The sequence below is a fragment of the Pan troglodytes genome, chromosome 18, assembly GCF_028858775.2.
Source record: "Pan troglodytes isolate AG18354 chromosome 18, NHGRI_mPanTro3-v2.0_pri, whole genome shotgun sequence".
In the NCBI taxonomy this organism is placed as follows: domain Eukaryota; kingdom Metazoa; phylum Chordata; class Mammalia; order Primates; family Hominidae; genus Pan; species Pan troglodytes.
The window spans coordinates 88,311,300-88,333,520 of record NC_072416.2 but is presented as its reverse complement, the minus strand read 5'-3'; the positions used below and the strand labels follow the sequence as shown (position 1 = coordinate 88,333,520).

General features: G+C 54.0%; 1 pseudogene; it reads right to left on the bottom strand.

The window, feature by feature from the left end:
* Window positions 1-328: 328 nt before the first annotated feature.
* LOC112207651 (mitogen-activated protein kinase-binding protein 1-like) lies at window positions 329-16,277 on the bottom strand (annotated as a pseudogene).
* Window positions 16,278-22,221: the final 5,944 nt, after the last annotated feature.

Below are 22,221 nucleotides of genomic sequence, written 5' to 3'. Positions count from 1 at the left end.
GGCACCCGCCGCAGGCCACACCCCCAGCATTCGCCCCGCCCTCCCCGGAGTCCCCGCCGCAGGCCACACCCCCAGACCCTCGCCCCGCCCTCCCCGGAGTCCCCGCCGCAGGCCACACCCCCAACACTCGCCCCGCCCTCCCCGGAGTCCCCGCCGCAGGCCACACCCCCAGACCCTCGCCCCGCCCTTCCAGAGGCACCCGCCGCAGGCCACAGCCCCAGCACCCCGCCCCGTCCTGCCCCTGGACACACACCGGGTTCTGCCACCGAAGCGGTGGAGCGACTGGCAGCGCCCGCTTCGGCCTGCCCCACTGGCCGGCATCCCAGGGTTAACAAACAATTGTATTTATTGACAAGTTCATACATCAGTACAAACGGGCACGTTAAAAACAGCCCCCCCGCCCCATGCAGCCGAGGATGAGGCGGGAAGCGCCGCGACCTGCACAAAGTATAAAAGTTATAAATAAGGGGCTTTCAAAACAGGGCGGGGGCAAATCTGGAGTGGGGCGGCGGTTGCCGGTGGCCTCAGACATGCAGAAGGGGACGGGGCGCCGGCCGGGCCACGAGGCCCCCCACCCACATGGCGCAGAGGGCAGGAAAAGGGCGGCCACATTCTCACAAACTTCTGGCGAAGGGTAGCTCCCTCCTCGTGAAGGACCTGGCCCAGAGGGCGAACCTGAGTCCCACCTGCGGTGGGCGCGGCTGGTGTGGGAAGTCGGGGCACAGCAGGCACGGGCCCGCCCCCGCCGCCGCGGGAGTTCCAGGGCCATGCGGGTGGCGATGCTAGAGGAGTGGGGAAGGGCCAGGTTTGGAGCAGCTCAAGAGCACTCAGGCTGATGCCCCGGAGCTGGGAACCTTCTGTAACCCTTTTTCTTTTTTTTTTTTTTTGAGATGGCGTGTAGCTTTGTCACCTAGGTTGGAGTGCAATGGCGCGATCTCGGCTCACTACAACCTCCACCTCCAGGGTTCAAGCGATTCTCCTGCCTAAACCTCCCGAGTAGCTGGGATTACAGGCGCCCACCACCACGCCCAGCTAATTTTTTTATTTTTAGTAGAGACAGGGTTTCACCATGTTGGCCAGGCTGATCTCGATCACCTGACCTCGTGATCCACCCGCCTCGGCCTCCCAAAGTGCTGCGATTACAGGCTTGAGCCACCACACCTGGCCCGGAACCCATTTCTTTATAAGCCTCTGCCTATGGCGCAGCAGGGCGGGTGAAGGGGCTCTCGTGGCCTGAAGCTGTGGTAAAGCTGCTCTGACTTACCTGCAGCAGAGGGGAGCAGTAGGGCCCAGAAAAACCTTTCCTCAACTCTTCAACTGCCTCACGACATGGTCCCACTCTACCTCCTAGGGTCCCCTATCTCCTTTCCCTCACCCCTAATTACTGCCCTTTTACATTCTAACTTATCCCCTCACCTCTGCCACTTACCTGTCCCATCTACCACTTTTCTAGTGTCTCCTTTGGCCCCAGCACCTCCCTCCTCTCAAACTCCAGTATCCAGCACACCCGTGGGTGCCCAGCACTGCCTTTGAGGAGGCTCCTTCTACCTAAACCAGGTGTCCTATGGGCCATCTCATATCAGCTAGGCTGTGGACACCAAGAATCCAGAATCTGGGTTCACTTAGTGTACTGCACCCCTTTTCTGCTCCCTGATAGGTGTTCCACATAAGCCAGGGTGGTGAAGCTGAGGCAGGATGTGAGGAAACCAGGCACACAGCAGCCAGCCGGATACTCTGGCAACCAACACTCAACGGCGTGCTGTGCAGGTAGGTGTGTGTGTGTACATGTGTGCACGTGCATGCGTGTGATCTCATCTGTGGCCGAGGTCCTCAGGAGGTAGGCCAGCGCCCTGTAAATGAGGGATGTTCCAACACAGGCTTCTGACTAAGCATCATTCAGGATGCAGGGAGAAGGTGGCCTCTGGGCTCCAGCAGCCGGCTGGGGTCCAGGGTGGAGGACAGGGAAGAACAAGGGGCTGAGGAAAGGAGGCCAGAGCTTCATGTTTGCCCAGGTGAGGGCTTACTGTCCTGCAGCAACGTCCCACAGCTGGCTCAAATTCTGGCCAGGAGAGTAAGGGGTCACAGGGAAATACAATGCTGGGCCCCTCTTGGAGGGAGAATGGGAGTGGAATGTGCGGGCTCAGGTCCAAATACCAACTCAAGTCTCCTGATGGCTGGGGACACCCTGGAGGGCCAGATGGCTCTGCCTTTCTGAGCTGCCAGGTATTGGGGAAAACCACCCTGCTCTGGCAGCCAGGGGAGTGCAGCTGGTGTGAGAGGGGAAGTGCAGGTAGAGGTGAAGGCCCACAGTTGGCTGACGGGCACTGAATACCACATCACCTCTCACCTCGACCCCAGAGTACCCTGTGTATGCTCCACCACAGGGAGCTAATCCCTGCAGTAATTTCAAATGGCTTCTAAGAGAGGGCCAGCCCTTCCCAGATTCCTAGATGGGGCAGGCTGCCCTCCTACCTCTCGCAGCACCAAGATGACAAAGACCCAAGACCTGTCCCTGCCACTGGAGGGGCTGTGGAGGCAGGAGTTCCAAGGAAGTGAGGCAACAGTCAGGGAAATAAATTAATAAATACAGGCCCCCCACGAGGAGCGGCTGGGAAGGCTGCTTTGCCTCTGAACACTGCTCCCTGCTTTCCACTCCAAGCAGCCCCGCAGGTTTTGGTGAGGGGCAGAGGGGCTGCAGTTTGGAATCGCTGGGGCATTCATTCACTTGGGACAGGCTTCCAGAACTCAGAGTTTGCATTCCATACGCCGTTCCACGGCTCGAAGCAACAGTTCTGAGTATTGCTCCAGCAGGGCCTGTGTCTGCTCGGCTCCCACAGCCCCAGGGCTGCTGCCTGGGCTGGACAGCACTGCCCCAGCCACAGCTTCCAGCTCCTGTCGCACTGAAGAGAAGGTGTCTCTGAGGAGCTGGGCAATCCGACTTTGCTCTGCTGAGGGCATCTTGCAGCCAGCCACCTGAAACAGCACCCCCAGAAGCGAGGTGGAGGAGCCTGTCAACAGACATATAAAAGGGAGGGGCCCCACCTGGGTCCAGCCTGCCTCAGAAGGGACTAGCTGGGAACTCTACCCGCCAAGATCAGCATGTATGGCCAGGGAACATGGGATGCAGGCAGACTCTGGGGGTGACGCCCAAGGAGGAACCCATTGGATTGCAGAACCGTCTACATCTTATAAGCAACTCCTTATGACAACTCCGGCAGAATCTGCTTTCTCTTTCAAAGTTTGGGCCTTCTTGGACTGTCCCCTATGTCTAAGGGGGCCAAATAATTCATGGATATGAAAAAGGATGCCATTAATAATTACACTGGGACAACGACATAAACTGGGATTGTCCTGAGCCAACTGGGAGGTGTGGTCTCTTCAGGCCTCACCTCCTGAGGGAAGTCTCCAGCTCTTAACCAGAAATGACCGCAGGTGCCCGGTACAAGAGGCTAGCCTGGCCTCTAACCCCCTCACCTGTGCTGCCCAAGATGTTCTTGAGTGTGCCATCCTGTCAGCACAAGAGCCTTAGCATACTGTTCTGGACATGGTTATCCGAAACACCCAGCACTACTGACGTGCCCGCCCTCCTGCCGGGGGGCACCTAACACCCACCGAGTGGTAGAGCCGCACTGCCTGGCGCACGCTGCCGCGGAGCTCTGCCACCAGCTGCTCACACTGCTCCAGGCTCACCGCTGGCTCTGAAAGAGACGGATACAGCTCAGTGAGGCCCAGCATGTAGCCCTTTCAGGCCTCCGCAACCAAGACACTCAGAGCGGGAGAGACCTAGCCCTCAGCATTGCACCCCCCACTTGCCCTCAGTCCTTTCCTCTTGGCTTCTCTTCCAACGGCCTCCCCAACACCACACAAACAAGGTCCAGAGGAGACGGCCAGCCCCAAGTTCAGAAGCCACTGAATGGGCAAGTGAGTCACAAGGAAATCATGAAGGTTAGCAGGAGGGTCTCACCATCAGGGGTGTGACTTACGGACCTGCGACAGGAGCAGACAGGACAAGGAACACCAGAAGCTGTACCCACAGAAATGGGATGGAGCCAGACAGCGGCCAACAGAGAGGGGAGAGTAAGGATGGGGCAGGAGATGAGAGCTGGGGAGCTGTGCACACCTGAGTCCTGGCTCAGGGCTGCCCCTGGCTTGGTGCATTCCATGGGGTTGGGAGTCTTCTCAGGGGGTGGGGGCTGCAAGTTTTCAGGGCCTTGGAAGAGGCTGCTGACTGGCAGTTGCTGGGCACAGGGGCTGCTGGGCCCAGGATGAGCCTGGCACTCTGTCCTAGGCTTGGGAGTGGTGCCCTCCCCCAAACAGGCCCATCTCTCAGTTGTACTGTGAGCTTTTCCTAGGCCCACCGGGAAGCCAGGCTTTTCTGCCTCGCCAGGGGCCCGGCCTTTGGTGACGGGAGAGAATGCAGCCAGGGTAGGACGGTCAGGCAGTGGTTTGGGGATGTCCAGGACCAGGTGAGCCCGGCTGGGCAGGGCCAGCTTGCTGAGTGGTGAGACTCGGATGGGGGCATGAGCTTGAGGTTCAGCCACCAGGCCCAGGTTCTCCCCAACAGAGATACTGCGGGATATCTTGGCCATGGAACTGGTGGTGGGGTTCTGATAGGAGTGAGGCCGAGACGGACGGCCATCAGCTGGGGGCAGGGAGCCCAGACCATCTTGAGCTTCGATCTCCCGAGACAGCAGTGCGCCTGGTGAAGGGGCCTGCAGACTGGCCTCATGTCTTTCTGCAAAGGAGACAGAGGTATACACAGGTCAGGTGTTGAGGAAGGCATCCCAGGTGCCAACACCCAATCCCGAAGAGCTGCTGTTCCCCTCCACATGCCCATTAAGGGACACCTAGTGGCCAGCACAGTGGCACATCAGGGCCACACCAGGCCCTCCCTCCTCCAGCATGTACATGTGTTCCATACACCCTGCACCCTGGCACTGAACCCATCAGGCTCCTCACCCTGTGGCACCAGACTGTGCACAGACTGGGCCTTCTGGAGTCCAGAAAAGGGGCTGGCTGTGGCCACTCTCTTGGGAGCCCAGCTGCTGTCAGGGTTGAGACGGCATCGTGGCAACAGCACAGAGGCTGCCTGCTGGGGGCTGGGGTTGCCAGAGGACGGTTCCACCTCCGGGGGTGCTCCAGGGGGATTGGCACCATTGCCTCTCGGCTGCTCACCAGATGCCTGTGGCACCTGGGCTGGTCTCGACATCAGTGCCAGGCTTGAGGAGGACGGGGATGGTTCCCTACAGGGAGGAAATGTGGGAGAAGGCCCAGAGAAGGCTCAATGCTCCTCCCTGCCAAAATGGTGAGAAACTCATAGCACCAGGGCACTAGGAGAGAACCAGCACAAAGCCAGATAGGGCTGGGGAAAGGCCAGTTAGCCCAAAACCCGGAGTGCAAAACACCCCGCGCATGGAGAGACAGAACACTGGAGAGGAGAGGGCAGCAGCCCTGGGAGGCCAGGAGAGCCAGAGCTGCTGCTGGGGGGTAGGGGGCCTCTGTACCTGAGTGGGCGGGTCTGTACTTGCAACAGGAATCGTGAAGAGATACTCCGAGACTGACCTCTCTGGGACCTGCACTGGGGCCCCTACCAAGGTCAGAGAAATCATGAATTGGGGCAAAAACCAAGCCCTTGCCCCAGATTTTGCCTCCTTGAGACCCCCAGCCACAGCCTATACCCTGGGACCCTCCTCTCAGGTAGGCAAGGAGGGGAGAAGGGCAAATTGCAGGCACTAAATGCTGGCCCTCTGACCACACCTGGAGCAGCTCCACTGGCCAGAGTCTCAAAGTGCTGTTTTAGAAACTGCTCCTGGTCTGGAGTCTGGGGGCTGCCCTCCTGTAGCCCATAGGGGCCCATGCCTCCCTCCTCTTCTTCCTCTTCTTCATCGCCCTCAGCTGGCTCTTCAAGGTCTGAGGAGATGCCATCCACACTGAGGGGCTCCGTGCTCTCAGAGTCTGGGTGTGGGGAGGGGAGAGAGGCATCGCACTGCACCCATCTGTTGCCAGAGCCTCCCCACCCACCTCCAGGCCCCACCCCCCATGGACCCTCCCTCCAGGCTACAGCCTCACCTTCAGTGGGGTGCTCCGGGCTGGAAAGGCAGCTGCTGCTGTAATCCACAGAGCAGGCACTGTCAGGGCTGTGCTTTTCTGAGCTCCTGCTGCCTGGGTACACTCTTCCCAGAGTTCCCCGGGCTGGAGCCTGCACTTGGAACTCACTGTCAGGATTCCAGCAGGGAGAAGAAAAGGCAGTGAGCAGGGGTAGGCAGCAGCCCCGCTGGACTCCTGCCTGTGATCAGGGTGAGGGATGAGGCAGTGGTGAGCTGGAAGGAAAGCCCTGAGTATCCTGGGGGCCAACCCTCCCTCGACTAAAGAACACTCATAGGGAGGGGAAGATGGGGGCACGAGGTCTGGCTAGGGCAGGATCCTTGCCTGGTATCCATGGTGGGGTTGTCACTCCGCTCCGGGTAGACAATACCATCTTCAATGGGTGCAGGTTCCAGATCTTGGGCAAAGACCCCTTCCTCTTGTGACAATAATCGGATAATATGGGGATAGGAACAAGGTTGGGAAGCCTGAGGCCGAGGGGGCTTTTCATTCTGGGAACACACAAAGGGATGTTAACAGAGCAGAGGTGACAGATGAGGCAGTGGTAGCTGGGGGGTCAGCCCTGAGTATCCTGGGGGCCAACCCTCCCCTTGGAGAAGAGGTGGAGGTGAGTAAGGATGCGGTGTGCACTCATTCAAGGGGAAGCTGAAGGACAGACATCGAGAAGCCAGGCTGGGCTCCAGTTGCTGATGTGAGCTTCTGGATGAGCTGTATTAGCACTCTGGGCTGCCAACCTCCAGCTACCACTTAATACCAAGAGTCCTCCAAGAAACCCAGCCCAGGGCAAAGGCCACTTTTGCCTCTCTACCCCAACCCCTCCCCTGCCTATCCTGATGACCAAACCATACAGCCCAGCCACCCCCATCCTGGCTTTGCAGTTCAGGTTACCCATGTGCCACAGGGGCAGAGCAAGCATAGCTGGACCAGTGCTCAGGTCCCAGCTGGTGGCAAAGGCTGCCTAAGGCCCCTTGGAACTCTCTAGAGAGCTGGGAGAAAGCAGGCTCACCTGGCTAGTGAGTGAAGTCTCAAGGGCCTGCTGCCCATGCTTCCTGGGACCAGATGGGATGATGGCCAGCGAGTCCTGGCTAGGGTCCTGCAGGCTTGGGGCCAGTGTTTCCAGCTGCCGCAGATCCAGCATGGATCTAACGCTCAGTTCCACACCTGGCTGAACCCAGCGCCCTCTTCTTCTGGGTCCCGGGTTGGCTGCAGGAGCCGGGTCCAGGAACCCCACGGACTCCTGTGCCTGGTGGGAGGTAGGGGGTGGGGGAGGAGTAACAACAACCACACAGTCAGATCAACAAATATCCATATATCCCTTACTATGTGCCTGGCACACTACACATGCTAGCTTACTTCATCCTCACAGCAACCTTTTGAAATGGGCACTAGTATCATCCTTGTTTTACAGATGAGGAGACTGAAGCACAGGGGGCTTAAGTGACCAGTCTGCGTCCCACAGACAGTAAGTGGCCTGCAGGTTAGTCTGGCTCCAGAGTTCACGCTCTTAGCTGCATTCCGCATCCTCTGGCACAGGAACCCCTAGTCTCAGCCTTCACCTGGTATCGTGGATGCCTCAGAGCTGGGGGTCTCTAAAAGTCTCCCACTCTGAGGACAGCCCCAGCAGCAACCACTTACTACCAAGAGTCCCCCAAGAAACCCAGACCAGGGCAAAGGCCACTTCTGCCTGTCTACCCCAACCACTCCTTTTGCCTCTCTACCCCAATCACTCCAATAGCTGGGGGCCTCAAAGTCCCTTTACAGCACCAAGGACAAACCTATAGCCCAGGCCTGAGACCCCTGGCCCGGTCAGGGTGCTCCAGAGACACCACAGCATCATCACTCTGTGAAACTGTTGCTGACAACGGAAGGTACTGGTGCTTGGGAACTTGCTCTGAACACCTTGATCCCCCTTTGGCCACCCCAGGGCAGTCGCTGAGTTATGGGTCCCCTCGTGGCCTTTTCCCTCTAACTATTCTGGAAGTTCTCCGCTTACCTCCTAACCGGGGTCTTTAGAACTGTTTCTCCGGATCTCCGCTCTTTGGATCCTTGATTTCCTGCATTTTAGTTCTAACTATCTGGCTTAGGGGTCCTTTGTCCTCTCCACCTTGAGCTCTTCTCTGATGATATTTACTTCCAGGCACCAGGCAGCTGAACAAGTGCCCCACCTCCCCAGTGCTGACTAACCCTGTGCTCCATCCACCCCAACTGGTCCACAGGAAGGAAATGCCTGGGCTTTCTTCACCCCGCACCCAGGACCAGCCCAGCTGCTTCAAATTCCCCGACAAGGCCTTCCTTGGACACAGGAGTGCAGCATGTGGGCAGACCCCATGCCCCAGTACCCTACCAGGCCCAGAGAGCCCTGTTCTCACAGCTCCCTTTGCCTCCTCTAACCTTGGAAGAACATTTTAACAATGGCGACTCACCCGACTCATCTCCCAGTGGGACAGGCTTCGGGGCAAGGCTGGGCTGGGGACCGAGGCTAGACAGAAACAGGCAGTCAGAGGAAGTGTCTCCTGCCCCCCCACCCCCACCCAACCCTGGAGCCCTGGACCCATCAGCCCATACCCTGTGTGGCCACAATGATGCCTCAGTTTCCTCAGCTCACACTGCTCTCACCCCACAGTCTCAGAAAAACCATATCTAGCCATCATACCAACTAGGACCTGTCTGCCCCCACACCCAACTGCCACAGACCCAGTGCCTTCTTGGTACTCTTGGCAAGGACGGGCAGTGCTGTATGTTCTTCTTCAGTCCCCTCATCTTCTCCCTCCTTGTCACTGTCTGATGAGAGAGCCAGTCCAGGAGACAGCATTGATGGGGCCTGGTGCCTGAGTCCGAGACAAGGAAGGGCATGGGGAGAGGAGACTCAACAGGGGGAGAGGAGGCTCAATGGGGGAAGAAGGAAGAGGAGACTCAATGAGGGGAAGAGGAGACTCAATAGGGGGAGAGGAGACTCAACAGGGGGAAGAGGCTGACATCATGGATCCTTGTGTGAGAGGTAAGGTCTTGGGAGACAGAGTTGCTGAATGGCAGGCCCAAAGCATGGAGGAAGTGCAGTGAGGTCCCAGCAAGCCATCTGCACACCCACCCATCACTTGCCCACATTCTGTTCTCACCAGTTGGGTCCAGAAGCCCTTTGGGGAGAGGATGGTCCTTGCTGCTTGCCGCCCCGCTGACGCTGGCGCAACTCAGCCAGACGCTGCCTCATGCTGATGGTCATCTCAGAGCTCAGGCGCCACACAAATATGCAGCTGGGGTAAAGCCACACAGTTGGCTGAAGGAGGGGCAGGTAGAATGGCTAGCGCCATTCTTTCCCCTTATCCATGGACGTGTATCAATTACTTGCACTTAGTTCAGAATCTTTAGCCACTCCATGTTCAAGGTTATTTCATTTATTCAATGTAGTAACATGTTTAAACCTCTCCTGTCCTGGAAAAAAAAAGTCCTACATTTAACCCTATCTCCCTCTTTAGCTTAAAGTCATCTGTAATCTTCCTTGCCATTTATTTACTCCATGTCCCAGGTTGAACAGTATCCACACGCCCCCAAAAATTCATGTTCTCCCTAGGAATCTTAGAATGTGACTTTATTTGGAAATAGGGTTGTTGCAGATGTAATTAGTTAGGAGTGGACCCTTAATCCACTATGACTGGTGTCGGTGTCCTTAGAAGAAGAATAGAGGGAATGCAGAGGCACACGCAGAGAGGAGGCCATGTGATGATGGGGGCGGAAACTGGGGTGATGCATCTACAAGCCAAGGAATGTCAGGGCTTGCAGGAAACCCCAGAAGTGAATGGAAAGGCATGGAGCAGATTCTTCCTAGCATCTTCAGAGAGAGCATGGTGCTGCCAACACCTCGTTTTGAACTTCTAGCTTCCAAAACTGCGAGAGAAAAAATTTCTGTTGTTTTAACAAGACACCCAGATTCTGGTATTTTGTGACAGCAGACCTAGAAACTGAATATACCCGTTAAACCACCACCGTTTTCCTTTTGGTTCCAAGATTCTTTCATGTATGACCTGCGAGAGCCAAATCCAGTCTTTATTTGGCCTCTCTGGAGCACGTGCAACTCATTTATTCCTTATTGATGCTTCTCCCCCACATCCTTCTCGGCCTCTTTCATTGCTTCCTAATCTCACAGCCAGCTACCGCATACTGGAGTCCCTGGGTTCATCACCACCTTTTCCCATTCTGTTCATGCTCCACCGCAATCTCATCCAAATACCAGCTCTCCTCCCACCCCCATGCTGATGATTCCCCAAGCCCTCTGGCCTAAGCCTCTCTCCTGAGATCTACTTTGAGTTCCCCACTGCCTCCTGGACATTTCCACCTAGAACTTGTACAAGCACTTCAAAAACTACATGGCTAAAATGGAAGTCATGGTCTAGAAGCCTCCTTCCCACATAAACCTGCTTTTTCTCCTGTAACCTGCATGTGAATGAGAGGCTTCACGTTCACACAGGGGCATAAGCCAGACACCTGGCATCTTCTTGGGCTTCTCCTCTGCACCCTTGGCCATGGTCACTGAAGCCAAAGGACTCTGCCCATAAGGGTTTGGGGAATGTACCCTCTGCATCCCTGCTGCAGCTGCTTCAGCTCAGCCTCTTACCACCTCTTGTGGCTAGCGGAGACCTCCACTACACCACACTTTCATGCTGCTCTGGGAGCACTTTCTTATACCACCTTGTTTTAAGCCATTCCCCTGCTTCGAATGCTTCAGGGTTTCCTGGTCACCTGCAGGATGCTGTCCTTAGCATTCCTCCACTTGGAATAACAACGCCTTGTAGCATCTGGCTTTCAGGAGTTTAGAGTGGAGGGGCTCTGCATTCAACTCCAGGACCTACCACATACTTGGTGCGTGGCCCTGGGCAACATACTTACTCTCTCTGTGCCTCAGATTCCTCACCTGAAAATGGAGATAATAATAGTACCTACCTCATAGGGTTGTTGTAAAGATTAAATGAGCGAATATGTTCAGAGTACCCGGAACTGTGTCCAGCATGTCCTAAGTGGGCACTAAATATTAACTGCTGTTGCTGTTAAGTATTACCTTTCCCCACTCATTTCTGTACAGCTTCCCATGTGCATTGTTTTCCAGCCGATCAGAACACTCTTCCATCTTAGAAGAAAAAAAAAGAAGCCCCACCTGTGTTCCCCTGGCTCTTGGCCTTGACACACACTGTCTGGAATGCCTTTCCCACCACCTCTCCTCCCATGCTCCCTATGAACATACTTCGACTCATCTTTTCTAACCTAAGTACCCTCCCCTGCAGTCAAGCATGCTCTTCACTGAGCCTTCGTAAGGACCTTGTGCTCACCTCTATTGCAGCACAGATCACACTGCATTATAAAGGACCATCTCCTGTCTCTCTGTCCATCTTTCAGAGTTTGCTGTATTGATCTTAGTGATGTCAGCACGTGGCACTCAGCTAGACAAAGAAAGCAGGCTCAATAAAGGCTGGTAGAATTAAGTAAAGAATTGTATAAAGACATTAAATAGAGATGGGGTACAAATATGTCCCAGGCTGCCTGGGATAGTCCTGGTTTAGGCCATGGTCCTGATATAATTACTAACAACACCCTCTTTCACTGTCAAAAATATCTCCTTTGGACAATACATTATAAGGTCACTCTAGGTATTAGAGCTGTGATTCTCACCCTATCGGGCCCAATTTTCTCTTTGCTTAACAGCTATTTTAGAATACCCTAGGCACTATCTTTAAATGGGATTGATAGGCAATAGAAACTGCCAATAACAGAATTTCAAAAAAACCAATGTAATACCCTAAATAGAATGCTAAATGGAAAATGAAGGAGATTTTTTAAAAAGTAGCTTAAACTAAAATTATGTGTGCAGTATTTTGATGTGTAAATGCTTAGGTCTTACACTTCTGGCCAAGATGGAGTAACAGAGACCAAAATTACTTTCTGACCTAAAACAACAAAAATACTGGACAAAATATATGAAACTATGGCCCTCAAGCAACAAAGGGAATCAATCACTGGAATCAAGCATCAAAAGGCAGTGATCCTCAAGAAATGAGAAACAAATGAGGCTAGCCCCACAATTGACCTCCCAAACACCTTAGAAAACTTTCCAGGCCACAGCACAGGAAGAAAGAATGCAGATGGAGCTCAGAGATCTTCCTGAGTTGAGAGGACAGAACTGTGAGTCTGGGAAGGCCAATGTGGCTAGAATTCATAGGGCAGAATATTGAGGAGGAGAGGGCTGTACAGAGACAGAGCTCTGGAAATCTGAAGATAATACTTACCCTCCTTGACTGTTTAACAGAGTAGTGATCAGAGTATGCAGGTATGAAAATCGCCTGAGAGGCTGGACCCGGTGGCTCGCACCTGCAATCCCAGCACTTTCGGAGGCTGAGGTGGGTGGATCACAAGGTCAGGAGATAGAGACCATCCTGGAAAACATGGTGAAACCCCATCCCTACTAAAAACAAAAAAATTAGCTGGGTGTGGTGACACACGCCTCTAGTCCCAGCTACTCAGGAGGCTGAGGCAGGAGAATCTCTTGAACCTGGGAGGCAGTGGTTGCAGTCACCCGAGATCCAGCAAAGCATGGGCAACAGAGCAAGACTCAGTCGCAAAAAAAAAAAAGAAAGAAAAAAGAAAACTGCCTGAGAATGGAAAGATAATCATCCACAAAGACAGACAGCCCCTCTTCCCCCCTGGCTCTTGGGACCCCGATCGGAAGGTGGGGAGGCGCCTCGTGAGGCGGAGACTGAGAGCCAGCCCCTCTTCCCCCACTGGCTCTTAGGACCCCCATGGCAGGGGGCGGAGGCACCCCCAGCGAGGCGGGGTCTCAGAGCCAGCCCCTCTTCCCCCACTGGCTCTTAGGACCCCCATCGCAGGGGGGGAGGCACCCCCAGCGAGGCGGGGTCTCAGAGCCAGCCCCTCTTCCCCCACTGGCCCTTAGGACCCCCATCGCAGGGGGGGGAGGCACCCCCAGCGAGGCGGGGTCTCAGAGCCAGCCCCTCTTCCCCCACTGGCCCTTAGGACCCCCATCGCGGGGGGGGAGGCACCCCCAGCGAGGCAGGGTCTCAGAGCCAGCCCCTCTTCCCCCACTGGCTCTTAGGACCCCCATCGCAGGGGGGGGAGGCACCCCCAGCGAGGCGGGGTCTCAGAGCCAGCCCCTCTTCCCCCACTGGCCCTTAGGACCCCCATCGCAGGGGGGGAGGCACCCCCAGCGAGGCGGGGTCTCAGAGCCAGCCCCTCTTCCCCCACTGGCTCTTAGGACCCCCATCGCAGGGGGGGAGGCACCCCCAGCGAGGCGGGGTCTCAGAGCCAGCCCCTCTTCCCCCACTGGCCCTTAGGACCCCCATCGCGGGGGGGGAGGCACCCCCAGCGAGGCGGGGTCTCAGAGCCAGCCCCTCTTCCCCCACTGGCCCTTAGGACCCCCATCGCGGGGGGGGAGGCACCCCCAGTGAGGCGGGGTCTCAGAGCCAGCCCCTCTTCCCCCACTGGCTCTTAGGACCCCCATCGCAGTGGGGGGAGGCACCCCCAGCGAGGCGGGGTCTCAGAGCCAGCCCCTCTTCCCCCACTGGCTCTTAGGACCCCCATCGCAGTGGGGGGAGGCACCCCCAGCGAGGCGGGGTCTCAGAGCCAGCCCCTCTTCCCCCGCTGGCTCTGAGGATCCTCCGTGGACTCACAGCCTCTTTACCATAATGTGAGTAATATCATCTCCCCCTCTGGAGATTACGAACTCTTTCACAGACGGGTGTACACCCTCGGTGTACAGAGGGTGTACACCCATCTGTATTGGGAGTAATATCATCCTCTTCCTCCCTGAATATGAAGAACAGTATCACAGGGGTGTTTCTACTCCCTGCGATATCGCGTGTCATATCCTCCTCTCCCACGTTGCAATTAGAAGGAATATCAGTGGGGGCGTGTCCACCTGTAGGGAAAAGAAAGAGAGATCAGACTGTCACTGTGTCCATGTAGAAAGGAAAGACATAAGAGACTCCATTTTGAAAAAGACCTGTCCTTTAAACAATTGCTTTGCTGAGATGTTGTTAATTTGTAGCTTTGCCCTAGCCGCTTGGCCCCAGCCACCTTGACCCAACCTGGAGCTCACAAAAACATGTGTCGTATAAAATCAAAGTTTAAGGGATGTAGGGCTGTGCAGGACGTGCCTTGTTAACGAAATGTTTACCAGCAGTATACTTGGTAAAAGTCATCGCCACTCTCTAGTCTCAATAAACCAGGGACACAATGCACTGTGGAAAGCCGCAGGGACCTCTGCCCTTGAAAGCAGGGTATTGTCCAAGCTTTCTCCCCATGTGATAGTCTGAAATATAGCCTCATGGGATGAGAAAGACCTGACTGTCCCCCAGCCCGACACCCGTAATGGGTCTGTGCTGAGGTGGATTAGTAAAAGAGGAAAGCCTCTTGCAGCTGAGATGGAGGAAGGCCACCATCTCCTGCTTGCCCCTGGGAACTGAATGTCTCGGTGTAAAACCCGATTGTACATTCGTTCAACTCTGAGATAGGAGAAAAGCTGCCCTGTGGCGGGAGGCGAGACATGTTTGCAGTAACACTGCCTTGTTCTTCTTTACTCCACTGAGATGTTTGGGTGGAGAGAAACAAATCTGGCTTACGTGCACGTCCAGTCATAGTACCTTCCCTTGAACCTAATTATGACATGGATTCTTTTGCTCACATGGCTTCTGCTGACTCTCTCCTTATCATCACCCTGCTCTCCTACTACATTCCTTTCTGCTAAAATAATGAAAATCATAATCAATAAAAACTGAGGGAACTCAGAGGCTGGTGCCGGTGCAGGTCCTTGGTGTGCTGAGCGCCGGTCCCCTGGACCCACTGTTGTATCTTTACACTTTGCCTCTGTGTCTTATTTCTTTTCTCAGTCTCTCGTCCCACCCAACTAGAAATACTCACAGGTGTGGAGGGGCAGTCCACCACTTCATCCACCTTCTGTCATATTGAAAGTAACATCATCTTCTTCCCTCCAGGATCGTGGGAATAATATCCCTGGGGGGTTTCCACTTTCTGCCATGTATGTAGTCATATCACCCCCTCCGCCGTGGAATATTATTAAGGAACATCTCACACGGGGGTGTATACTTCCTCCGATATTGGGAGTGACATCAACCTCTCGGTCTCTGAATATGAGGAAGAAAATCACAGGGCGGGTGTACACCTCGTGCTCTACGATGGGGAGTCATATCTGTCTGTTATGGGGAGTAATATCATCCTCTCCCTTTCAGGATACTAATAACAGTTTAACAGGCTGGGTGAACACAGCCTGCGATGCTGAAATTATCATCCTCTCCCCCTCTTCCTCCCCTGGCTCTTAGGATGCCCATCTCAGCGGAGCGAGCCACCCCCCGCGAGGCGGGGACTGAGCCAGCCCCTGTTCCCCCCCTGGCTCTTAGGATCCGTATCGCGAGGGGGGGAGGCACCCCCCGCGTGGCGGGGACTGAGAGCCAGCCCCTCTTCCCCCCATGGCTCTTAGGACCCCCATCGCTGTGGGGGGGAGGCACCCCCCACGCGGCGGGGACTGGGAGCCAACCCCTATTCCCTGCCTGGCTCCTAGGACCCCCATCGCTGTGGGGGGGAGGCACCCCCCGCACGGCAGGGACTGGGAGCCAACCCCTCTTCCCTGCCTGGCTCTTAGGACCCCCACCGCAGTGTAGCAAGGCACCCCCCGTGAGGCAGGGACTGAGATCCAGACCCTCTTCCCCCCCTGGCTCTTGGGACCCCCATCGCAGTGTAGCAAGGTACCCCCGGCGAGGCAGGGACTGAGAGTCAGCCCTTCTTCCCCCCCTGGCTCTTGGGACCCCCATCGCAGGGGGGGAGGCAACCCCTCGTGGCGGGGACTGAGAGCCAGCCCCTCTTCCCTCCATTTCTCTTAGGACCCGCATCGCGGGGGGGAGGCACCCCCCGTGAGGCGGTGACTGAGAGCCAGCCCTTCTTCCCCGCCCAACTCTGAGGATCCCCATCACACGGGGGAGGCACACCCCACGAGGCGGGGACTGAGAGCCAGTCCCTCTTCCCCCCCTGGCTTATGACCCCCATCGCGGATTCTAAGATCCTTAGGACCGACCTGGAGGGCTGTGGGTATTAGGTGTCCAAGAAGAAAACTCAGATCTGCCGACGGCCGCAGGTAGCTTACTTGGGATTTACTATTCGACAGGTGTCCGAAAGCAGCCCGGGATCCGAAAGAAAGCAGGTCATTTGCAATCTTCCGGAGCCTAAGGGCAGAAGTCTGGTGAGAGAATTCCTAGGAGCTGTGGGGTTTTGTAGACTGCGGAGCCCAACTTTGCAGTATTAGCCACGCCTTTGTATGACGTCACAAAGGGGGCGGGGACCGGGAACATTTGGAATGGGGATTCCAAGAACAGCAAGTCTTTCATGACTTAAAGGAAAAACTTCTGAAAGCCCCAGCCCAGGGGCTAGCGGATCTCACAAAGCCTTTTCCACTGTATGCGTCAGAGAAAAGATGGCAGCTGGACTTTAAACCCAGACTGTGGGGCCCTGGCTGAGGCCGGTGGCCTACCTCTCTAAACAGCTAGACAGGGTTTCTAAAGGATGGCCCCCCTGTTTGAGGGCCTTGGCAGCAACTGCCCTGCTAGTACAAGAAGCAAATCAGCTGTATCTTGGGTAAAACCAGAACATAAAGGCCCCCCATGCTGTGGTGACTGAGAGCCAGCCCCGCTTCCCCCCCTGGCTCTTAGGACCCCCATCGCAAGGGTGCGAGGCACTCCCCGCGAGGCGGGGACAGAGAGCCAGCCCCACTTCCCCCCCTTGCTCTTAGGATCCCCATCGCAGCGGGGGGAAGGACCACCCGCGAGGCAGAGACTGAGAGCCAGCCCCTCTTCACCCCCTGGCTTTTAGGACCCCCATTGCAGCACGGGGAGGCATCCCCCGTGAGCCGGGGACTGAGAGCCAGCCCCTCTTCCCCCCCTGGCTATTAGGACACCTATTGCAGGGGGGGAGAGGCACCCCTCGCGAGGTGGGGACTGAGAGCCAGCCCCTCTTCCCTTCCTTGCTCTAAGGACCCCCATCGCAGGGTAGGTAGCCACCCCCCGCGAGGCGGGGAATGAGAGCCTGCCCCTCTTACCCCCCTGGCTCTTAGGATCCCCATCGCCTGGGGGGGAGGCTCCCCCGCGAGGCTGGGACTGAGAACCAGCCCCTCATCCCCCACTGGCTCTTAGGACCCCCATCCCGGAGGGGGGAGGCACCCCCGCGAGACAGGGACTGACAGCCAGCTCCTTTCCCCCCCTGGCTCTTAGGACCCCCATCGCAGGGGGAGGAGGCACCCCCCGCAAGGCGGGGACTGAGAGGCAGCCCCTCTTCCCCCGTGGCTCTTAGGATCCCCATCGCCGGGACCCCCCTTGATGCGGGGTGTAAGAGCCAGCCCCTCTTCCCCTCCTGGCTCTTAGGACCCCCATCGCAGCGGGGGGAAGGACCACCCACAAGGCAGTGACTGAGAGCCAGCCCCTCATCCCCCACTGCCTCTTAGGACCCCCATCACAAGGGGGTGAGACACCCCCCGCGATGCGGGGAGTAATTGCCAGCCCCTCTTCCCTCCCTGGTTTTTAGGATCCGCGGTGGACTCACAGCCTGTTTACGGTATTCGGAGTGATATCATCTCCCCCTCTGGAAATGATAAACTATTTCACAGATGGGGGTACACCCTCGGTGTGCAGAGGGTGTACAGCCATCTGTTTTGGGAGTAATATCGTCTTCCTCCCTGAATATTAAGAACAGTATCACAGCTGTGTTTCTACTGCAGGTGGGATTGGGCGTCACATCCTCCTCTCCCACGTGGAAATTAGAACCGATATCAGTAGGGGCGTGCACACCTTCTGTGATATTTAAAGTGACATCATCCTCTTCCCTCCAGGATCATGAGAACAATATCCCTGGGGGGGTGTACACTTTCTGCGATATTGGGAGTAATATCTCCCCCTCCGCCTTGGAATATTATTAAGGACCATCTCACACGGGGGTGTACACTTCCTGCCATATTGGGAGTAATATTGACCTCTCGGCCTCTGAATATTAGGAACAATATCACAGGGTGGGTGTACACCTCCTGCTCTGTTATGGGGAGTAATATCTATCTATTACGGGGAGTAATATCATCCTCTGCCTTTCAGGATGTTAATAACAATATCACAGGGTGAGTGAACACAGTCTGCGATACTTTAATTATTATCATCCTCTCCCCCGCGGGATACCAGGAACAATGTCACAGAAGAGGTGTACACTCCCTGCGATTTTGGAAGTAATATCCTACGCTTCTTCCGTGAATATTAGGAGCAACATCACCGGGTGGCTGTACATTCATTGCTATGTTGGGAGTCATGTCATACTCTACTCCCTGGATATTAGGATCAGTGTCACAGGGTGAGTGTACACCTACTGAGATATTAAAACTAATATCATGCTCTCCATCCCTGGATATTAGGAACAATATCTCGGGTAGGTGTACACCCCCTGCGGTATTAGGAGAAATAATACGATTAATTATTAAGCATCAATCTTAATAATATTAATTGTTAAACATCAGTCTTAATAATTATCAATGGTAATATTAATTAATAGTATAACGTTATTAATCATTAATATTTTAAATGTACGATTGCATGATTAAAATTATCTGTATTAATGTCATTTTTCAATATTAGCTATTAATCTTAATATTGTTTTATTACCAACATCACTTATGACTGATTTATGTAACATTGATTAATATCATTATTTTATTATTAATAGTGATATTGTTATTATTAATAGTAATTGTTAATATTTTTAATCCGTATTAACTTTTACTATCTCTATTGCAATTATTAATATCGATGATTACTATTAATTAATATATTTATTAATATTAATAATTAATATAACTGTTCCCGATATCTGTGGGGGAGAGGATATTACTCCCGATGTCGCTGAAAGTGTACACCCCTCTATGATGTTTCTCCTAATTGCCAGGGCGTAGAGGATGACATGATTGAAAATATCGCTGCGGGTGTACCTCCGTTCAGTCATCTTGTTCCTAATGTCCTGGGTGGGAGCGGATGATATGACTCCCAATATCGCAGGGGGCGTAGACCTCCCCCGTGATACTGTCCCTAACGTCCAAAGGTGGAGAGGATGATATTTCTTCCAATTTCGCAGGGGGTGTACACCACCCCTATGATATTGATCCTAATATCCAGGGGGCGAGAGGATGATCTTAGTCTCACTATTGCAGGAGGTGTACACTCCCTAGGGATATTGTTCCTAATATTCAGGGACGGAGAGGAAGATCTCACTCCCAATATAGCAGGGAGTGGACACCCCTTCTGTGACATTGTTCCTAATAGCCAGCGGGGCAGAGGAAGATATTACCCCCAATATCGTAGGGGGTGTGCGCCCCCTTGTGACATTGTTCCTTATATCCTGGGAGGGAGAGGATGATACTGGTGGCAACGTCGCAGCGGCTGTACGCACCCACTGTGATATTGTTTCTTATATTCAGGGGGAGAAGATGATATGACTCCCAATATCGCAGGGGTTGTGCACACCTCCTGCGACATTGTTCCTAATAACCCGAAGGGGAGAGCCAAATATTACTGTCAATATCGCAGGGGGTGTACACCTCTTTGGTAATATTGTTCTTAATATCCATGATGGGAGACGATGATATTACTCCCAATATCGTAACAAGTGTACAGCCGCCTGTGATATAGTTCCTAATATCTAGGTGGAGAGGATGATATTACTGCCCACATTGCATGAGCTGTAAAACCCCTTCCATATTTTGCCTACAATCCCGAGGGGAGAGGATGATACTACTCCCAATATCGAAGAAGGTGTACACCCCCCTGGGACATTATTCCCAATATCCACGTTGGGAGATGATGACATTACGCCCAGTATCGCAGGGGATGTACACCCACCCCGGGATATTGTTCCTTATATAGAGAGGGGGAGGGGATGATATTACTCCCAATATCGCAGGGGCTGTACACCCCTCCTGTGATATTGTTCTTAATATCCTAGGAAAGAGAGGATGATACTACACCCAATATCTCACGGGGTGTACATCCACCTCCTTCAGCTATTGTTCTTAATGTACTCCACCTCCCCCGACCAGGGATATTGTTCCTCATATCCAGGGGAAGAGAGGCTAACATTACGCCCAATATCGCAGGGGGTGTACACACCCTCTGTGATGTTGTTCCTAGTATCCAAAGGTAGAGACGATGATATTACTGGCCATATCGCAGAGGGTGTACGCCCTTCTGTGATATTGTTTTTGATATTCAATGGGGGGAGAGGATTACATTAATCCCAACATGGCAGAAGGTGTACAGACCCCGTGATATAGTTCCTAACGTACAGGGAGAAGAGAATAACATTACTCTCAATATCGCAGGGAGCGTAACCCCCACGCCCCCCGTATATTGTTCCTAATATGCAGCGGGGTAGAGGCTGATATTACTCCCAATATCGCAGAAGGTGCACACACACCTGTGATATACTTCCTAATATCCAGCGGGAAAAGGCTGATATTATTCTGGATCTCGCAGTGGGTGTACACCCCCAAGCCCCCCGGGGTATTGTTCCTAATATCTAGGTGGGAAGACGGTGATATTGCTGACAATATCGAAGGGGGTGTACAACTCTTCTGTGATATGGCTCCTGATATCCAGGGGGTGAGTGGATGATATTACTCTCAATAAAGTAGGAAGTGTACACCACCCTGTGATTTTGTCCTTAATAACCACATGGGGAGAGGTGATATTACTCCCAATATTACAAGGGGTGTACACCTGGTCTGTGATATTTTTTCTTGTATCCAGGAAAGGACAAGATGATATTACGACCAGTATCGAAGACATGTACAGCCCCATGGGATATTGTTCTAAATATACAGCTTGAAAAAGGATCCGATGACTCCCAATATAAGAAGGGGTGCACACCCCGCCTGTGATATGAATCGTAAAATCTAGAAGAGTGAATGACATTGCTTTCAAAAACACACGGGGTGTACACCCCATCTCTGATGTTGTTCCTATCATGTAAAGGAAGAGATGATGATATTACTCCCAATATATACCCCCTGTGATACTGTGAGTCACAACTAGTGGGGGAGAGCATGATATTACTTCAAATATGACAGCGGCTTTACACCCCATCTGTGACATTACTCCTAATTTCCAGTAGCAAAAGTAGGATGTGCCTCCGAATAGGCCTGTGATATTTCCCCGACTATTTAGGGAAACACAGGATGACATGACCCCAAATCCCGCAAAAAGCGTACACCCAGTGTGTGATATGGTCCGTACATGCGGAGGTGCAGAGGATATTAGTTTTCATATCGCAGGCTGTGTACACACACTCTGTGAAGTTGTTCCTAATAGCAGGAAAAAAGAGAATGTTCACAATGGACACAGGTCACATCGCAGGGGGTGAGGCACCTCCCGCGGTATGGGGAGTAAGGGCCACCCCCTTTCCCCCCCCAGCTATTTATTATGATCCACATTGCAGGGGTGTGAGGCACCCCCTGAGATATGGGGAGTAAGAGCCACCCCCTTTCCCCCCCCCCCCCCGGCTATTTATTACGACCCACATGTCAGGGGGGTGAGGCACCCTCCGCGATATGGGGAGTAACAGCCACCCCTTCTCCCCCCCCTCGCTATTATGATCCACCTCGCAGTGGGGTGAGGCACCCCCCGCGATATGGGGAGTAAGAGCCACCTCCTCCCCCCCCGAGTTATTACGATCCACGGTGGACTCACAGCTTGTTTACTATATTGGGGGTAATATCTCCCCCTCTGGAAATTATGTGCTGTTTGACAGATGGATGTACACCCTCGGTGTGCAGAGGTTGTACACCCGTCTGTATTGGGAGTAATATCCTCTTCCACCCTGAATATTAAGAACCGTATCACAGCTGTGTTTCTACTCCCTGTGATATTGGGTGTCATATCCTCCTCTCCCACACTGAAATTAGAAACAATATCAGTGAGGGCATGTACACCTTCTGTCATATTTAAACTAATATCATCCTCTTCTCTCCAGGATCATGGGAACAACATCCCTGGGGGGGTGTACACTTTCTGCGATAAATGTAGTAAT